This window comes from Vicugna pacos, chromosome 7, assembly GCF_048564905.1.
Source record: "Vicugna pacos chromosome 7, VicPac4, whole genome shotgun sequence".
In the NCBI taxonomy this organism is placed as follows: Eukaryota; Metazoa; Chordata; class Mammalia; order Artiodactyla; family Camelidae; genus Vicugna; species Vicugna pacos.
This window is the reverse complement of record NC_132993.1, coordinates 58,444,220-58,464,628: the sequence shown is the minus strand read 5'-3', so window position 1 is coordinate 58,464,628 and position 20,409 is coordinate 58,444,220. Positions and strand designations below refer to the sequence as shown.

Here is a 20,409-nt window from a genome sequence, read left to right as displayed (position 1 = left end):
TTTCTCTCTTCTTTATTATTTTGGTCTTATTTCTAATCACTTTTGCCATATTTTATTTTGCCTCAGGTTTTAATAATTCTCACCTTTCTCTCCTTTAAATATCACATATGAGCAAAATAGATTTCAGGGGGAAAATACCATTAGTTAAATAAAAGAAATATAAACCTCTATAGTTATTATAAGTTACATTTTATAAATGCAGAAACAGTGATTATCTTTAACCAAATGCCAAAGTTTTAGCTTTTTTCCCTAAAACTTATCTTGAGTAAATATCAGGATCAATAAATGCAAGAAAATTTATATTTAATGATTTCTTCAAAAATAAAATTATCTTTCAGCAGAATTCAGTAATTTTATTCAGTGTTTGCCTGTTTGCCTCTCATTTGTTTTTCCACGAAGATAAAATGACCGAATAAAGACTTTATTCAAATTGCTAAACTTAGCATACTGTAAAGAATTCTGCAATTAATACTGAATTATAAAAACTTGTTCCAAGTTAAGAAAAAGATGTCCCCAAAGATAGGAACATCACTGTAATGCTATGTAGTAGCTGTAAATTAAAAATCAATTTTGAGATAACTGCAAATTTAAAATTTTTACATTTTAAAAGTTATTCATATTTTCCTAACAAGGCATTTAAAGTAATAGCAGAGGATAAAAAGTTTTGATAAGATTTCTTCGTACAATAAGTATGTAAACCATTTAGTCTTCCCGTAATTCCTAGAAGTTCTATCTGATTTCAAGTGATTAAAACAAAACAGTTATGTCTTACCTTATCAAGTTTGTCAAACAGGAATTTAAAGACTGGTTAAGCAAATGCCAACAGCAAGGACCATTGTTGGGGTTGGAGTTGGCTATTAGATACTGTTCTGTTGTTCTTTGGGAAATAAAAATTGTCTTTGCTTTTGGATCTTTTGTAATCTTTTACTCATGTTTTTTAGACTAAGTTAAAGCAAGAGTGGTCAGGCATTTGGCCAGGGTGCAAGATCTGGGTGGGATCAGTAAGTAATTTAAAGGAACAGCGTCCTTTCATAACAAGTCTGTGTTTTCCAGGCTGTTGTAAAAATAACTTGAGCAGATTTTCTACATTTTAGGCACTTACGGACAGCCTGCTTTTGTTTCTCATGCTATGTCCTCTTTCTATTCCTTTGCCTGGGCTTTGCTCTATAAGCTGTTGGTTCTAAACAGCTCTCTGAAAGAGGATAAATCATACCAGACTCAGATGCACACCTGGTTTTTCAAGAGAGGCAATGAGTTGATAATTATTGAAGCTGAGTGATGAGAATATAAAAGTTCATGCATGATTCTCATCTCTCTACATCTGTGATTTTTGAAATTTTTCATAATAAAATGTATAGAGTATATCGTGGAAAAGGGATCTGAATTTAATTCTGGTTCTGTCTCTACCATGGGGACCTCAGTTTCCCACTTACGAAATGTGGGAGTGAATTTCATTATTGATCAAGATCCTTTCAAATTGTAATGTGAGAGGTGGGTTTACAGTGGTCAACTTTCTGAGGTCTCTGTCCAGGAAAGCAGTCACTATAGTGGTTCCATTCTCTTTTTCCCTCTTTTCTACCTTGGGGTAACAGCCCATAATAAGTCAGTGTTTCTCGGTGCAAAATGTCCTGCTTAGAAGCCACTCGACTCCTATACAACTAACAGCAGGCTTCTCCCTCCACAGACTGCCTCAGAGATGGAGAACAGCAAGGTGATCACAGAAAGCAATATAAACGTTCATGTTATAATTACTTAGAATCAGCTTTCTTAGGAAGACTTTTAACATTTATAGATCTGCGTACTGTAGCAATAAAAGTTTCATGAGCTCTTTACCAGGTGTGAGGCACTGTGCTTCACACACATTGTGGGATTTAACCCTCTGAAAGCAAACCACCTACTTACGGCAAGTGCTGCGAGAATTCATGTTTTGCAGATGAGGACGTTGAGGCAGAGAGGAGTTCAGTAACTTGCCCGCTGTCACACTGACGCTAGAGAACACCAGAAAGGAATCTCAACTCATGTCTATCTGATCCCCAAGGCTCACCCATAACAACTGTATCATTAAACTAAGCATCCTTGTGTGTGTGAATGTTTTCATTGTCTCCTCACCACATAGCAGTTTTTGAGGCACTGAGTTTGTGGGGCTTTGGTAATAGAAAAAAGAAACGTGGGTATATCACAGAAGTAACAATGTCATTTCCCAGAAAGCAACCACATACATACCTTAAATAGCTTGTGGATGTTAGCCACTCCTTTCACTTTTGTGAGGTGAGAATCGTGACAAGGAAGTGGCAATTTTTCAGAAGGTCAACTCTTTTTCCTGGGGTGGATTAACAACCTACAGAACAATCATACCTCTAAGAAGCAAACAGTTGATACCTGGGGGCAAAAAACAATCTCAAGCCCTCTTGCTTTGGAACTGTTTTGACTGAAATAGAGGAGGGGTCAGAATCCTGCCTACTCACTCATGTCCCCCTGTCCTCAAAGTCAGATTGGGCAGCCCAAGTCTGAGGTTTGCCACCTCTCACTCCCAGATGTGGTGATCAGCACTAAGTTGATTGGTAGGTGACTCAGAGGAAAACCTTGTGTTCTGTCAGTTCAAAGGGCAGTTAGGTTTCACCCAGAGAAACAGTGCACCATGGCTGAAGACTGCAATCTGAATCCTAATGAGTGGTCTTGATTTGGTACACACACAGACCACATAAAAGAGCACAGATAACAATGATGACTAGAAAAAGGCAACTCAGGGTCCATGCTTTTCTGACAGTTGTTCTGTAGCAAAGAGTAACATGCTATTTTTGCTATTACTGCTGTGGATGGCCTGGAGTAAGTACTCAATAAATACTTGTTGATCATTAAAAGTAATTTTTTTAGTGTTCATCAGTCACTTGAGAACCCTGATACACTACATTGCTCTCCTTCGAAGCACTGCTAGACAGGAAATCTTTTCTCAACTTTTTCAAAAAATTTTAATACTCTACCATACAGAATCTGTGTTGGCTTTATTTGTTTCGGTACCAGTGCCAAGAGCTCTAATTCAGTAGTGATGGTATTTTGAGGTCCTAGGATCAGTTAAAAGGAATCAAAGTCTGGGATGACTTGAATACATTGGAAGGTGTTATCTGGTGAAGTCATAGAAACACAAAAAGGGCTAGTAACAGTCCATAGGAAACAAACTTATGGTTACCAGGGGATAAAGGGGGTGGGAAGTGATAAATTGGGGATTCGAAAATTGCTCCTCTTGGGGAGTGATAGAAATGCTAGCTATCTTGATTGTGGTAGCGGTTTCATTAGTGTATGCATCTACCAAAATTCATCAAATTGTACATTTGAAATATGTGTAGTTTACTGGGCAAGAATCATACCACAATAAAGGTGTCAAAATTTTTTTTTAAAAATTAAAGAGCTCGTAATGTATCAGCACAAATTTGTACCATAGTTACACATCTGAACTAAGACCAAGGTATAGTTTAATGTGTCACAGTCTTCTCCTAATTTCACCCACCTCCCACACTGCTGACCCAGAGTAGAAAAGAACACTTTCAACTGAGAAGAAAGAAGCCAATGAACTTTTTACCCAATTTGGAGAACTTTGCCTTTACAGGTCCCCTTATATTTTTTTCAATATAAAATGTTGATACAGTAGAATTTCTAACACTTGCCCCGAAGTTCTGAAATTTCTGTGATTCATTATCCTTCCGGGCTCCAAAAGTATGTTTTAGACATGCTCTCACATCATTCACAGTAAATTAGAGAAACATCAAAATGGTATTGGTCCTATTTATCATCTAAAGGAAGGATTAAAAGCATTCAAAGACAAGGAAGTGGAAGTTACCCTCTGTAATGAAACGTAGGAAACGTGGCATCCGTAAGTCTGGAGCAGTGTGACTCAGGCACCTCACCCCTCACCAAATTCTGGTGACGTTGGCTTCCACGTTCCCGCTACGCAATTATTTTTTGTTTTGTTTAATCCTTAATATATCTTGCTTTATTTGTCACTTGGTCTCCAATTTGAATAATTGAGTCACGTATGCAAAACATAGTGCCCTGGCCCACAATGACAGTGTGAATTTCCACTGTATCAAACTTATGACTATCAAAATCTTTCTCTTAAATTTTTCCTTAATATAGCTATTTCCTCCTTCTGTGTTGTTTATTTTTTGCTGAGAGTGGATTATTTTATGACAAAAAGTCAGAATGCTCCTGAAAATTTTTACAGCTTTCCTTTCTAAGAGATCTTGCTCTATCGTAAGTTGGAAGGTCCAATTTTCTTTAAATTATTTTCCTCAGCCAGTGGATAGAGAAGTCTTAACATTTTCATGCAGAACTCACCAAAGAAGGAAACAGAGGGTCCATTTATTAAGCTTTGACCAAACTCTGCCTTTAATGGGGAAAACACTTTCTATTTTTCATTTAGTTTATTTTACTTTTGGGTATTAGAAACTGTCATATTGTTTCTTTGTACCATCCAGGTTTGTGCCAGAGCAGGAAAACAAAGAGGCTGTTTTATGACCAATAATTTCTGTTTGAAAAATATGGATTTTTCTTTAGTAGCAAATGACTCAGGACAAATTATCATGGGCTAAATTCTAGCACATAGTGAGTCTCATCTCTCACTTTGTAAATCTTAATGCCTGGGCCTTCAAAGGCAATGAACACCATTTTTTAGAGCCTTGAGTTGAACAACTTTCTCCTCTAAGTTTGGGCAAGTTTGCAAGACTAGCTGGGGATTGTTACACTGATTTAAGTAACCTGTGGTGTATGCTATTGATACTTGATCAAAATATATTCAGTCATATAGGTGGATATTATTTGCATGAATAACAAGCTGCAGAAACTCAAAACCCATTTGAGTTTCCTGGTCAATCTATTTGGGATTTAATAAGAATATTCCACAAAGAAAGCTTTAAAAATAACTATCAAATTCCTGGAACTAAATTGTTTTAAGAACATTACGTAACTTATATCCGACATTCTGTCTATCCATTACTCCTCAGGTTCACACAACGTTGCCCCCGTTGGGGTAACAGAGTCATCATTTTCTGAGTTACATCTAAATTAGTTAGCTCCTCCTATACACTTGTTTGTTCTTCTTCTGTCCTTTTAAATTCTGAAGTAAGGGTAAATTACTCATGGACAAAGTTTATAGTGAAAGGAACTTGAGCTGAATGAATATTTTATTATTTTGGATATGAAAAACCTTTTAATAATATACAACTCTATACAAATATAAGGTACGTAATATAATTATTCATTGTTTATATACATTACTATCGATTCTGAAATTACACATGTATAATTTTATTTAATGTAATTAAATTTTACTTAAAAAAAATATATATATATTCTGTTATGCTAATTAACAAAATTCAAAAATGCCCAATATCCAGAAATTAGGACTGACCATGGGTCTTGAGGGACTACTGTTTGAAAAAAGGTATTTGGGCACCACCTTGTGGGACTTTGTAGAAAGACACCATTAGAGAGCTGATCTACTTTAACAAGATTAAAATTTAAATTCTTGATTCCCTGTGATGCTGAACAGGTAGAATGGAAGTTGCTTGCTACTAATTTTCTGGGCAGGAGAATAAGGAGATGAATCAAAGAGGTGGAAAAATTACTTTTATATATGAATCAGGAAACTAACATTTGATGAAATCGCAAACACATCCATTTAACAGACATTAACTTCATTTCTACTATGTGTAAGGCATTAGGTAGAAAACAAGTAAGACCCAGTCACTTCAGCCTAGTGGAAAAGATAGGTAAGTAAAAGTCAAATTTTACCAAAAAACATTTTTAAATAATCAAATATCAAGCTCTAGCTAATAATATCATAAGGAAGTATTTGGGAGCAAAATGTACTAGTGTCTGCAACTTACTTAGAAATTCACTATAAAAAAGAAGATGGATAGAAGGATGGGTAGATGGATAAATATTATGAAATGAAAATATATCAATTATAGTTCAAATGTTAATTATGGACTCTAGATGGTGGGTAATGGGTTTGCTATACAATTCTGTCAACTTTCATGTATGTTTGAAAGTTTTTATAACAAAATATGAGACAAAAAAAAAAAGAGAACAGCAATTCTGTATGATAACATCTATAAAAGAGACCTGCAAAGAGGGCATCCAGCCCAGACTGTGACAGAGTTTGGAAGTACCGGGAGCAGAGGAGAAGTAGGCCCTGTCTTCTGTGCCGTGTTAAAGGGTTTCGACTATCTTGAAAAGCAGTGAGGAAGCAGTGAACAATGTTAAGCTGGGGAATGACATGGTTACATTAGCATTTTAGGAAAATCCTTCTGGTGACTGCGTGAGGAGTTAATTTTTCAGGGAAGCAAGCCTGGAGACCTAGAGACCTATTAGGAGACTTAGTAAAGTACTAATAATGAGAGATAAGGCTCTCAAGTTCCGGAAGTGGGAGCGGAAAGAGGTAAACAATTACAAGAAATATTTAGAAAGCAGAATCAAAGAGCTTAGTGCCTAATAGTCCTTGGAAAGGGAAGGAAACGAAGGAGAAAGACCCTAGTCAGTAGTTTGTTGAAAAGTGCTTAACAATTAGCTCTCTGAAAAAAACTTTCTGTATATGTATGTACAGAAGTTTATTATAAATGCTACTGATATGAAGGGTATGTATTTACAAATACTGTAATAACAAAATACACAATACTTTCTACTCTGAATTCCACATAAAAAATTGATTCTGAAGGAATGCTTTCATTGGGTTTTGCCAAATTCTTGCACCCTTGGCCAACCTATGTTTACAACTGATCAATGACTGTAGTTCCAATAGGATGTTGATTAACATTTCTACTTTCCTTAACAAGTACACCCCTGCTTTCATATTTCTATGATACCTCTCCTAGTGTACAACCTTTGATATCTTTTTTATCCCCTTATTCACTCATCTCCACAGGAGGAATATTTAGATTTATACTGAATGGTGGGGGTAATAGTCTAACATCCATTGGTCCATTTTCTGAATGGGTAGAGTTAATGTGTTCAAAGTCTTGTGCATGTGTGACTTCATCTTCTCCATACTTACTATTAGAGACCCAAGGATGGGAGGTAGTGAGTGACACCCCTTGCAGCTGGAAGACTGATTGGTGAGAAAGCCCAAAGTCTAAACATGGGTGCAAGTACCAAGAAACTTAATTGGGGTTGCAGGTCCGAGCTACATTCAGCTTCACTGGTAGTAATGCTGATATTCTGATCCCTGTGTCTCTGGCTATTGTATATATTTCTCAATTAATTCCAAATCCAGAGGAAGTATGTTGTGAATAATTATCACCCTTAACTCTTATCTCCCTCTGTATTTATATGGGCATAGTTAAAAGTGACTATGTTTTATTTTATCATTTATATACTCTATACTCCCCAACCTCTACCTTGTAAAATTAATGCAAAGGGAAAACATCAGGTTAAAAAGAATAATTTTCAGAAACTAAAGTTTTAAAGAAGTACTAGGAAGGCCAATGTTAATTTCAATCACAAAAAAAATGGAGTCAGTGTGTTCATTAGAATGAATAATCTTATCCAAGTCTATTTATCATAAATGGATGTTGCATTTTGTCAAATGCTTTTCCTACATCTATTGAGATAATCATATGCTTTTATCCTTCATTTTGTTTATGTGGTGTATCACATAGATTTGCAGATGTGAAACCATCTTTGCAGCTCTGCAATGAATCCTACTTTGTGGTATACAATCCTTTTAATATATTGTTGAATTCCAGTTTGCTAATATTTTGTTGAGGATTTTTACATCTGTGTTCATAAGGGACATTGGCCTGTGATTTTTTTTTCTTGTGGTGTCTTTGTTTTCTGGTTTTGGTATCAGACAAATCTGGTATCTGGTATTGGGATAATGCTGGCCTCATAAAACAAGTTTGGAAGTTTCTCTCTTTTATTTTTTAGATCCAGTTCTATTTAATAGTCAGGGTAGGGCTTACTTTGCATCCATTGATGTCAAGGCAGCTGCTAATACATCAGCAGCCTTCATCGGCTATTAAATGTGAGTTTTATTTCCCATACATGTATATTAAAATTAGAGAAAAGAAAAACTCTTAGGCAGTAACACGTGAATTTAACAAACAATTTGCAGGTAACATAAGAAATTATTTCTCTGTAAAGAGAAAATGATTTAGATCTTCAATCAGAGATGTAGAATCTACATGAATTGGGAGACAAAAGGCTTGATAGAATAAAATAGTAGAATAGGATAAGAAAAAAATCTTAAAAAAAAAGAAAAAAAAATCTTAAACTTGCCCACAGAAGATAATTGAGTACCTTCCCATTTAAAGCAGTCTCTTCCAGTTAAATTCAGTCTTTGGAGCTATTCAATTTTACCCAATAAACATAGTTTTGGTATACTTATAGAAAAAAAGCAAATAGGACAGATATGTTATTTTCTTGGCTGACATGTTAAAAAAACCAAAAATTGGAATTTTAACTTTTAAAGCATTAAATAAACAATTACATGAATGCTTCCCCTCCCCTCCAAATTAATTCTTTCTGGAGACCAGGTTATTTTTAAACCCAACATATAAATGTGCATCATTACAGTATAACATTTTTATTAGTCTGAGCTTTTGCTTAATTTATACACCATGCATGGGTGCTTCTCATGATATACAATATCATTTCCTTCACAGCACCATACGTGTAACATAAAGTATCATACCTCCTATTAGAAAAGTGTCCCTTCCTCAAGACTCTTGCTGCCTGATGACAGTGGAATAACCAAGATGCACATGGCCCTCCTGGAGGTGTTTTAATGCACAACCTGCAGAACCATAGGTCTTGGTCCCATGTAACGTCACACTCTCTGTGCAATTCATATTTTAGTGTAGCATTGCAAAAGTTTTTGTGTGTTTATTATATTTTGCAACTTGTATTAATTTATTAAAGACTTGACATTTTAGTTGCATAAAATGGTTTGCCTATTCTGATTACAGTGGAATGCAACCAATCCATTGAAAGAGCAGGACTCCATAGGAGCCATCATAAAACAACAATGATATTCCAGGGGAAAATAGAACAAAGGTATGTTAAAGGAAATTGCTATGTAAAAGTAATTGGGAACAATTTAGTAGGGCTGGAGCTAGTATGGGTTAAAGGATCCAGGTGGAAAGACATGTTGGGCCCAAATGGGGATAACCTCATGTTGATAACTTTCTTTAATAGTCTAGAAGCTTTTGTGTATGTTGATTACATAGAGAGGTATATTCACTATTATTAATTTAATAATTTAAAAATAATATATACCTCATTTATATAAGTAATTCATGAACATATATTAATTTAATAAATTAGATTTCTCCAAACTTGGAAACGTTGTTGCAAACTGAATCCCTCTTTTCAAATTTAAAGCAGCAGATTCTTTTACATGTTTATTAAAAGACAAAATACATCCAACATTGCAATGATTATAAAACTGACTGGTACAAAATTTACCAAAGGGCTAAAACTTAGGAAGTAAATTTATCTTTTTCATTATTTCTGTCCTGATTCTTATTCTGATCTCTTTATACTTCTGATTTCTTACCTTTTCCATTTCTTTACAACTATACTTAACTAAGAAAGTCAGGCATAACTTTTCAAATAAGCTGCTGATAGTCCAAGATTTTGAACATGAGAATTAAGTCCATTACCCATTTGAAGATTTTATAGTTACACATTTTGCATTACATCAGAAACAGTCCAAATTATTAACCCAGGCCAATCAGTTATGCTTTGATATTACTTTAACCTGGTCTCTTCCTCAAAATGACATTGGTTCCAAACTCATTATCTTCATAGTTGGACATTTGTCTAACTTCCAGTGTTGGTTCTGGGAATCTTTTTCTCATTTCACTCCCAAGAGAAGCCTATTTTACAACTTTGGGCTTCCTTAGGTTTAGGTAATTCTAGAATTAATCTGATGCACTGAAAATACAAACTTTTTTTCTCATCAACCGTGAAGACTTATAATACTGACATCTTAACTCCAGGCTGAGGAGTTTGGATGTTGGTCTGGAGGAAACATGAACCAAGGAAGGGTTCTAAACAAGAGAGTCGCTTCAAATGTGCTTCAGGAAGATCAATGGATTCGAGTAAAAAGTGTAGGAACAGGGGAACCAGAGGCCAGTTGGGAGACAGCTGTCTGGGTGAGCAGTAATTAAGACCTAAACTAGGGCAATGGCAGTGGGAGCAGAGAAATGAGCAGAATTTAGCCAGCTCATCTGTTTTAAAAGCTGAAATGTGATTTACTCAGATCCTGTCCAATAAGGGGAAGAGACAAAGCAGCAAGACGGCTCTGGTTTCACTGGGATTTGTTAGTAATTTTGATGGCTGCTGTTTTAGTGCTTCAGTGCTCATCCGGAGGGGTAAGCCCGGTTTGTGAGTCCATTTGGGCTGCTGTAACAGAGTACACTTAGACTGGGTGGCTTATCAACAACAGAAATTTCTCAGAGTTCTGGAGGCGGGAAATCTGAGATGAGGTGTCAGCATGGTCCGGTTCTGGTGAGGGCCCTCCTCTGGGTTTCAGAGTGCCGACTTCTCATCCTGTCATCAGGTGGCAGGAAGGGATTTGAGAGAGCTCTCCGGGGTCCTGTTCATAAGAGCCCTACTCCCATTCATGAGGGCTCCACCCTCACGACCTAATTACCTCCCAAAGGTCCCACTTTCTAATATCATCACTTTGGGGGTTAGGATTTCAATGTATCAATTGTTGGGGGGAGACAAACATTCAGTCCATAACACCAAGTTACCCACAAATGAAACAGAGACCCTGTGAAGAGGCAACCAGCAAAGCAGCAAATGGTAGCATCACCCATGTTGCAGTTAGCATCCTATAACTACCCCAGTAAATAAAGCACTTAGCACGCTGCTTGAACCTTATTATTTCTGACTTAACTATACGGGTATAGAGTTATGAAGTGTCTGTCAATCATTTTGGAATTTAGCATCCTAATCCCTCCAATAATACCTTTTAAAATAATACGCATTGGTCTTTTTCTTATTAAAGAAGTTTTACAATTTTATTTCAGAAAACAGAAAAGTGCAATAGAGAAAATGTTGTTCACTTTTAAAGCTACCACACAGAGAAATCAACTGTTAATATGCTGGCCCAATTCCCTCTAGTCTTTAAAAAAAATAAATTGTAGAATAGATAAACAAGATTACACTGTATAGCCCAGGGAAATATACACAAAATGTTATGATAAATCACAGAGAAAAAAATGTGACAATGAGTGTGTATATGTCCATGAATGACTGAAAAATTGTGCTGAACACTGGAATTTGACACAACACTGTAAAATGATTATGAATCAATAAAAAATGTAAAAAAACAAAAGGTTAGGATCATGATGTTTATTCCATCCAGTCCTATTTTATTCCTATAACAATAAATCATGAGTTTTTCCTCTGTCTTTAAAATTCTTTTTTTCTAAAACAGGGGTTAGCAAACTAATCTAACCTGCCACCTTTTTCTGTAAATAAAATTTTGCTGGAACACAGCCATGCCCCTTTGTTTATGTACTGTCTGTGGCTGCCTTTGCAACACAACAGCAGAACTGCAGAGTCGGGATAGAGGCAGGTTAGCCTGCAAAACTGAAAATACCTGCTATCTGGTCTTTTACAAAAAAGTTTACCAACCTGTATTTTAAACGATTATTTTAATGGCGCATAGAATTCTATCAGTGTTTGCTTTATTTGATGGTGCATAGGCCAGTAGTTAGAAGAACAATGCTAGAGGCAGACTATCTGGGTTCACATCCTAGGTCCACTACTTAAGAGATATCTTAGGCAATTTATTTAACCTCCCTGTGCCTCAGTTTTCTCATCTGTAAAGTGGTAAAAATTATCAGGATCAGCCTCATAAAATTGTGACGAATATGTGGTAGATTCCGTGATGCTCCACACAGATGTGCCCCTTCAGTAATGAGTAACTTATTCCTTCAGCTGCTGGGAGTGTTGCCAACAGCTGGCCCTCAGCTGTCAGCCTTCTCTGGGGACTTCCTTGCCAAGAAAACTGCCTCACTCAAAGTCATCCTTTTTTTAAGGGACAGCTCACATCCACACCAGTTGGGTAATATAAAGGCCTGAGTCCGTTGTCCCCACTCAAGACAACTCTAAAGGGCCAGTCCAGTTTCAGCATTTCCCACGGATTGCCTGAGGCCTTTGTTGGCTCAGCCTTTTCCTCCTCCCTTCCACAGGCACTGCTCTCCCTGGTAAGTGTCCTACATCCTATTGCCATCTTGGAATATGCTTTCCACAGCACCCAACCTGAGACAGAGTGTTAAATTAGCCTATGTTGTAAAGTATCTGCACATAGTATATGCTATACAATTGTTTGTTATCAAACACATAAATAATCCACCAGGAGCAGGAGAATGGAAATACAAGTTCAAGGAGAGAAAAATAGATTAATATCAAATTTTTTAACAATTAAAGAATAGATGATTCACTAAATTTTTAAATGAAAGATAGTAAGAAACTCTCAGCAAGGTATTTAAATTTCATTGGATACATTTAAAGTCTGATGTAACAGTTTTTATTTGCAATATAAATATTTTAAACATTAAAAATCATACTCTTGGCAACTTTGTAAATTTATTGGGAGGATGTTAGATGGAACCACAAATATGTATGAATACATGCATTGTTTTACAAAATTGATTCTGGATTGTGCTAAAATACTTTCTGAAGACTACTATTTTAAGATATCCCAGGTCTTCTCATCCTCAGCCTTTGTAGAAAGATTACCTAAGCCATGTCACATGTTCACAGGGCCTTAGTTTCCACTTGATGCCTAAGGAGTCAGAGTCGCTCTCAGGTACAGACTGACCTCGTGCATGTGAAAATAAAAGGGGTTGGGATTAGCCAGTCGCAGACTTCACAGAATATTCCACTGGTTGCTGAATTGCTGCTAAGCGCAACAGTAAAAGAAGAAAAAAAGAAAAATACCTAGCAATAAATCTAACCAAGGAGGTGAAAGACTTACACATGGAAAACTATAAACCATTGATGAAGGAAATTAAAGAAGACTTTAAAAAATGGAAAGATATCCCATGCTCCTGGATTGGAAGAATCAGTATTGTTAAAATGGTCACACTGCCCAAGGCAATCTACAGATTTAATGCAATCCCTATCAAATTACCCAGGACATATTTCACAGAACTAGAACAAATCAAAATAAAATTTATATGGAACCGCAAAAGACCTAGAATTGACAAAGCATTACTGAAGAAAAAGAAAGACGCTGGAGGAATAACTCTCCCAGACTTCAGGCAATACTATAGAGCTGCAGTCATCAAGACAGCATAGTATTGGTACAAAAACAGACATATGGACCAATGGAACAGATAGCCCAGAAATGAACCCACAAACTTTTGGTCAACTAATCTTCGACAAAGGAGGCAAGAATATACAATGGAATAAAGACAGTCTCTTCAGCAAATGGTGTTGGGAAAACTGAACAGCAGTATGTAAATCCATGAAGCTAGAACACTCCCTTACACTATACACAAAAATAAACTCAAAATGGATCAAAGACTTAAACATAAGACCATATACAATAAACCTCCTAGAAGAAAATATAGGCAAAACATTATCTCACATACATCTCAAAAATGTTCTCCTAGGGAAGTCTACCCAAGCAATAGAAATAAAAGCAAGAATAAACAAATGGGACCTAATGAAACTTACAAGCTTCTGCACAGCAAAGGAAACCATAAGTAAAACAAGAAGACAACCTATGGAATGGGAGAAAATTTTTGTAAAAGATGAAACAGACAAAGGCTAGATCTCCAGAATATATAAGGAGCTCATATGACTTAATAAGAAAAAAAAAACAAACAACCCCATCCAAAAATGGGCAGAAGAGCTAAACAAGCAATTCCCCAAGGAAGAAATACAAATGATCAACAGGCACATGAAAAAATGCTCAATATCACTAATTATCAGAGAAATGCAAATCAGAACTACAATGAGGTATCACCTCATACGAGTCAGAATGGCCATCATTCAAAAGTCCACAAATGACAAATACTGGATAGGCTGTGAAGAAAAGGGAACCCTCCTACACTGCTGGTGAGAATGCAGTTTGGTGCAGCCACTGTGAAAAACAGTATGGAGATTTCTCAAAAGACTAGGAATAGACTTACCATATGACCCAGGAATCCCACTCCTGGGCATATATCCAGAAGGAACCCTACTTCAAAAAGACACCTGCACCCCAATGTTCATAGCAGCACTGTTCACAATAGCCAGGACATGGAAGCAGCCTATATGTCCATCAACAGATGATTGGATAAAGAAGAAGTGGTATATTTATACAATGGAATACTACTCAGCCATAAAAACTGACAACATAATGCCATTTGCAGCAACATGGATGTCCCTGGAGAATGTCATTCTAAGTGAAGTAAGCCAGAAAGAGAAAGAAAAATACCAAATGAGATCGCTTATATGTGGAATCTAAAAAAAAAACAAACATAAATACAAAACAGAAACAGACCCACAGACATAGAATATAAACTTGTGGTTGCCAAGGGGGCAGGGGGTGGGAAGGGACAGACTGGGATCTCAAAATTTGTAGATACTGACAGGCATATGCAGAATAGATAAACAAGATTATACTGTATAGCACAGGGAAATATATACAAGATCTTATGGTAGCTCACAGAGAAAAAAAATGTGACAACGAATATATGTATGTTCATGTATAACTGAAAAATTGTGCTCTGCACTGGAATTTGACACAACATTGTAAAATGACTATAACTCAATAAAAAATATATTAAAATAAAAAAAGAAGAAAATTAACCATCTTCAACTGCCATCCTTTACTGGTTTAAAACCACAACAAAAACCCTATCCTGAATCACCACAACATAAACAAAGGAGTTTAAAAAGAAGAACCTGCTGTTAGGGGCACAGAAGTTTAAATAAACAAAACACTATGACCGAACTATAGCAACTGTGGCATCCATTACAAAATGCACATTGATAAAGACAACTAGCATAACCTCAGACCAGTGGTTAAGTTCCCTGATACAGTTTGATCTTCCAACAAAAACAGTGCCTTCTCCCACTGGGTAACTATTCTTGAATACATATTATGCAGTGGTCACTATTGGAAATTCAAAGTTCTGTACTAAACGTTCACTACGCACAGGGAAAGTACTGCCTGCCATTTTCCGCCTGCCATTTTCCAGATAAAAAGAAGGGAGAAGGGGAAGTGGACAACAAGCAGCTTCTCTTTTAAGGGACATGATCCGGTGCTACTCACAAGGAACACGGTTTAGTGGAGAAGGGTAATCAGTTTCCAAGCAGAAGTGGAAAAATGTTACTTGTTCCTACAGGGACTTAAGAGTGCAAGGAGCTGGCAGCAACATGAGAAGAATACACTTGCAAAAGCTTAGATGGAAAAGGAAGGAGAGAAAAAGATACTAACTGGTTGGAAGTGTAGAGCAGAGAAAGGTACTGTTTTAGGATTTACTTAACAAATTTTTATGGTGCACATGCTCTGTGCTATGAACTGTTCTAGGTCCTGGAGATTCAGCAGAGAATAAAGTAGACAGAGCCCCTGTCTACTAGTTAAGGAATAGGTTAAGCCACTATAACAAACAGGTCCAAACAAACAGTAATTTTTAAAAGAACAAATTTTATTTCCTCTTGTGTAATGATCCAGAAGTCTGTAGCTGATCCAAGGGAGGAAGGAGCCTGAGCTCCCCGAATTAGGCTGGGACTTAGACTGATGGAGCAGTTTTGCCTTCCTTAACACACTGCTTCCATTTCTAACCGGTGTTTCTTTTTGCCATTTTCCAGACAGCAGGGAGAAGGGAGAGAGGAAGTCGACAGCCAGCTTCTCCTCTTCTAAAGGACATGACCCAATTCTCCTCACATCTTACTGGTCACAGCTTTTTGATACAGCCACACGCACCGCTGAAAGGGAAGCCCCAGAATGGTCATCCCTAACTTGGTCACCAAGTGCCTTGCTAACACTTGGAGGTGGAGGCACAACAGAATGAAAACTGACCATGTGGAGCATATATTCCAGAAAGGGAAGACAACACTAGGCAAGTAAACAGCAGTTTCTGTGGAATCGTGGGGCTGAAAGCCTGAGTGGAGTGAATTCAGGAGAAGACAGGAGGAGGTGGGATTAGAGAGGGTGAGTTTGGTCTCTCCTTTGAGAAGAAAGCCGGGAGTAACTTGAACATAGGTTGAAGGTAAAGGAGCAGTAGAAATGAGGAGGCTGAAGACACATGGAAGAGCTGGGTCCCTGAGAAGCAGCATGTAGGCCCTGCCTCTTCCTCTCGGCCCTTCTATAAGAAGGTAAGAATGGGAGTGAATGAAGATGTTCAGGGAAGGAAAGAGAAAACAGTAGGAGGCTGTGGGAATTCCTAACAGTTTTCACTTCCTTTCTGGAGTCAAAGCAAAGTCTCCCCCTGAGTGTGCGGGGAGCTGTTTCCCGCGGCTGTGTGTGGTAGAAGGAATGAGGAAGGGACTCATACTGATCTGAGGTTGCTCGTGGGGATTTGGGGCCAGGACTGAAATCACTGAGAAGATTGGTAAGATAGTGTTTGAAGGGGTGAATCCTGTGCTATCTCCCCTCAGTACTCAGCACTTTCTTCAACCTCCACTTTTCCAACGGCAGGAGTGAAAAGGAGCCTTAGACCTCCAGAGGCAAACTCCCCAAACTCATCTTACCAAAACTACCTGCCTTAAAGGTCACCAGGCCTTAGCTCAGTATGCTGTTTTAATCAATCACCACAAGTCCAAAACCACCTACTTTAACCATGAACAGACAAGCAAAGACTGCCAGACATCCAAAGACAGTCTCTGTGTCAGGTTTATAACACCTGTGCCAGCACCGTCACCTACTTACAGGAGCTGGAAACCTAGAATCCTCTTTCTCCCTTATTTACTGAGTCAATTATCAAGCTCTGTTCACCCGAACTTCTAAATATTCCCCTGCCCATACACTCCTCTCCATCCCCACTCCACACCACTGGTAGTTTGGGTCTCCATCATCTCTCCTTTGGATACTTACCGTATCCCTCCCCCTTTTCTTTCTGAAAAACTGATCACACTCTTCTGGTTGAAATTTTTCAATGATTGCCTCACTGCCTTTAGGAAAATGTCCATCCAAACTCACCAACCTGGTTTCCAAATACCTTTCTACTACATCTTAATCTGTCCCCACTTCCTCTGCTCACTCATGCGTACCCTACTGTCTCCCCACTGCTATGTGCCCTTCCTCCTGACTGCACTTTCTTTTCCTCTGCTCCAGTCCCTCTGCCCTGTTCCCTTTCCCGGCTAATCCCGTCTTCATCCTTCTTGTCTCAGTCTAGTGGTCCTCTAGAAAGCGTTCCTGACTCTCCACCACTACACACACACCCAGACACTCAGGGGGCGCCCCCATCCCTGTTAACATCACTCTAATTGCTTGTTTCCTGCCGGGATTATGTTTTTTAGGAGTCACTCCGCTGTCTCTGACATTCCAGCACTGTGTCAAGTGCACAGCAGACACTTAAGAAGTGTTTGTTGAGTGAGTAAATGAGTGATAAATCGTGAACCAAATATCTTGGACTTTCTACTATACCGTTGGCCTGCAATAAATTTTTAATGGAAATTTAAACTGATTAAAGGAGCTAAAGAGTCGGAAGCGCTTGAAAATCAACGACGCGACTCCGAGAGGCGGGGCCTGCGGGGCGGACCTGAGCGCTCGGGCGGAAGGCGGGGCCTCCAGAGCGTAGCCCCGCCCCGGGGCGGTGCGACTCCAGGGCGAGCGAGGGGCGGGGCTCGCGGTGGGGAACTCCCCTTCCGAGGCCCTGGCGCGTCCGCGCGTCCGCGAGGCGCGGTGGTGGGGAGAGGGACCCCGGCCCGGAGCGCAGGTTACTGGCAGCGCCGCCGCCGCCATCTTGCTCGTGTTCGACCCCCCGCGGCGGGAGGGGCGGCTACCAGGCCGGAAGCGGCAGTACGACGGCAGCGCTCCCTCCCCAGGTTGGTGAGTGCGGCGCGGGCCGCGTCTCCGCTCTCGTGATTGGGAGGCCCGGTTAGAGGGCTCGCAAGTGCCGGGGAAAGCCCCGTTGAAAGGTCCGGGCGGGGGCGGACCCGGGGGCCTCTGCTAGCTGAGGCGCCGGGAATCACGTTCCGCGCTGCGGGATAACTGCGCCTGGCGGCCGGCCGGGCCTCGGAGCTGCGGGCGGGCGGCTGAGGGAGCGCTCGGGGACCGTCTCCCGGCGCTGGGTCCGCGCTGCAGCCTTGGACGAGAACCTGGAACCGCGTCCTCGCCCTGGACGAGAGGCTCAGCCAGGTGTCTGGAGCGCGGAAGTCACCCTCAGATTCCTGATTTAGCCGGTAGAGCAACAAGCCTTGCTCTAGTTGTACTCTATTAAGTACTTCTTAAAGGGCCTGTCACCCGCGTAGCTCTGTTCTCTGCATATACGAGCAGTGAAAATTCTATAGGAGCCTAAAGCCTCTCATCTATGCCTCGAGCATTCCTAAATTAACTTAGCAAATGACTGCGTTCGCAGCCCTTTTGTAGAACTATATTTTAGGGAAATTTGGAGATATATGGAACACCTCCTTGAAGATAGTGCTGGTAGAAATTTCTTGAAACTACTGCTGTTATTTGTCACAAGAAAAATAGAAAACACATCAATTGAAAAAGGATATGAAAGGGTGGTTGGATTCCTTGTACACTTAGTGTTATACAGATCTTCTGTGTCCAGTAGCCACACAGGGTTGAGATGTGCTGGAAGTGTGAAATACACATTGAGTTTCCAAGACTTGGTACAAAAAAGAAAAAAGTAAATTTGTCATTAATATTTTTACATTGATTACATGTTGAAAGGGTAGTATTTTTGATATGTTGAGTTAAATAAGATACATTGTTAAATTTAATGTATTCTTTTTCAATGTGGGTACAAGAAAATTTTAAGTTACATGGCTCACACTATGTTTCTGTTGGACGGTGCTGTTAAAGATGTTCTGCTGAGGAACAGAGTCAGCATGGCTTTCCTTTGTTCAGAAACCATTGATGGGAAGTAAGCACTTCTTAAACTTGAAGGTGAGGATCTAAATATAAGCTGTAATTATTGCATATCACACCTCTCCTATCCCCACCTTTTCAATGTCTCCAGCATTGAAAACATTAATTTCCAGGGCTGTTTAAGGGAATCGCAGTGATACTGATTTGTTTTGGATGCAGAGAACATATTTAACTTGATGGTCACAACTTTGTGAGTTAGAGATGGGATAGGTTCTACCTCCATTTTATAGTCTTGGAGTATTAAGAGACTTATTAGGGTCCAGTTAGTAAGTGGCTGGAGATTTTTGACTCCAGGTTCACTTTTCTTTGCTCTCCACCGTATTGCTATTGATCTGCGTTCATGAGTTGGGACCCATTTATATTGTGTGCTGGGTTATAAAGAAACAGAGTTGACTCTTGAACAACATGGGTTTGAACTGCATGGGCCCACTTATATGAGGATTTTTTCAATAGTGAATATTACAGTACTACACAGCCCACAGTTGGCTGAGTCTGGGGATGCAGTCACAGATACAGAGAAACCACAAATACAGAGGGCCAACTATAAACTACATATGGGTTTTTCTACTGTGTTGAAGGGTCTCTGCCCTACCGTCTGAGTTGTTCAAGGTCAGCTCTACATTTCTTAAGAAATGGCTTATAGATGTACCTCTCTGTTCAGGGCCAGCATCATGGTATGCCTGTACAGTCCCACAAGGCCCATCTTTAGAAGGCCCGACACTTGGTTTAATGCTCTGCTGTCCCAGTCTTGAAATTCCTAAAAGGTTTTGAGTCTGGGGGCCCTGCATATAGTGTAGCTGATCCTTTCTCTGTACAGTAGTCTAGGATGAGAGTTGTTGGACAGGAGTCAGAGCATCTGGTCCTTACTTTACTTCTATGTGAATTAAGCAGAGTTTGCTAGTCTCTTTCTAACTCTTAAGTTCTGTGATTCTTTGTGAGTTACTATAATCAGATTTTGTGGATGGTAATATAAATATCTGCATAACATCAGAAGAAATGCAAATGATTCTTCATTGAGACTCGTATAAATCAAGCAGTTTTTTAAATTACGGTAACACTTTCTGTTTTCTTTTAAGAAAGATTTTTCTACGTGGCATCAGGTACTCTTATCATAGGTCATTTGTGTAGAGTACTGTTGTAGGATGGAAACTTACATAAAAAGTGTGCTTCTTTAAGTATTTGTCTTTCAGTGAGATGAGAAGATGGGCCAGATCTCAGGATACGTCCAATTAAGAGTTTCCCTCTGTCCTTAGGACATAAGTATGAATGAAGCCGTACTTGGCAGTATCCATTCCTCCTTTTTGTTGTCTTAGCTACTTCTCATTACACAAGTGCTTCTTTTTCTTCTTATCTTTAAGTTT

The 20,409-nt window shown here is 38.9% G+C and overlaps 1 protein-coding gene across 6 annotated transcripts in view; it reads left to right on the top strand.

Moving 5' to 3' along the window:
* Positions 1-17,800: 17,800 nt before the first annotated feature.
* MIOS (meiosis regulator for oocyte development) overlaps positions 17,801-20,409 on the top strand; it is a 31,119-nt gene continuing 28,510 nt past the window's right edge. For 3 of the 6 annotated variants that reach the window (XM_015242022.3, XM_072964932.1, XM_072964933.1), the window contains exons 1-2: positions 17,801-17,997; positions 18,983-19,066. The gene's annotated coding sequence lies outside the window, so the exon portion shown is untranslated. The remainder of the gene's footprint in view (positions 17,998-18,982; positions 19,067-20,409) is intronic. The other 3 variants (XM_072964935.1, XM_006207603.4, XM_072964934.1) reach the window with 1 other exon arrangement.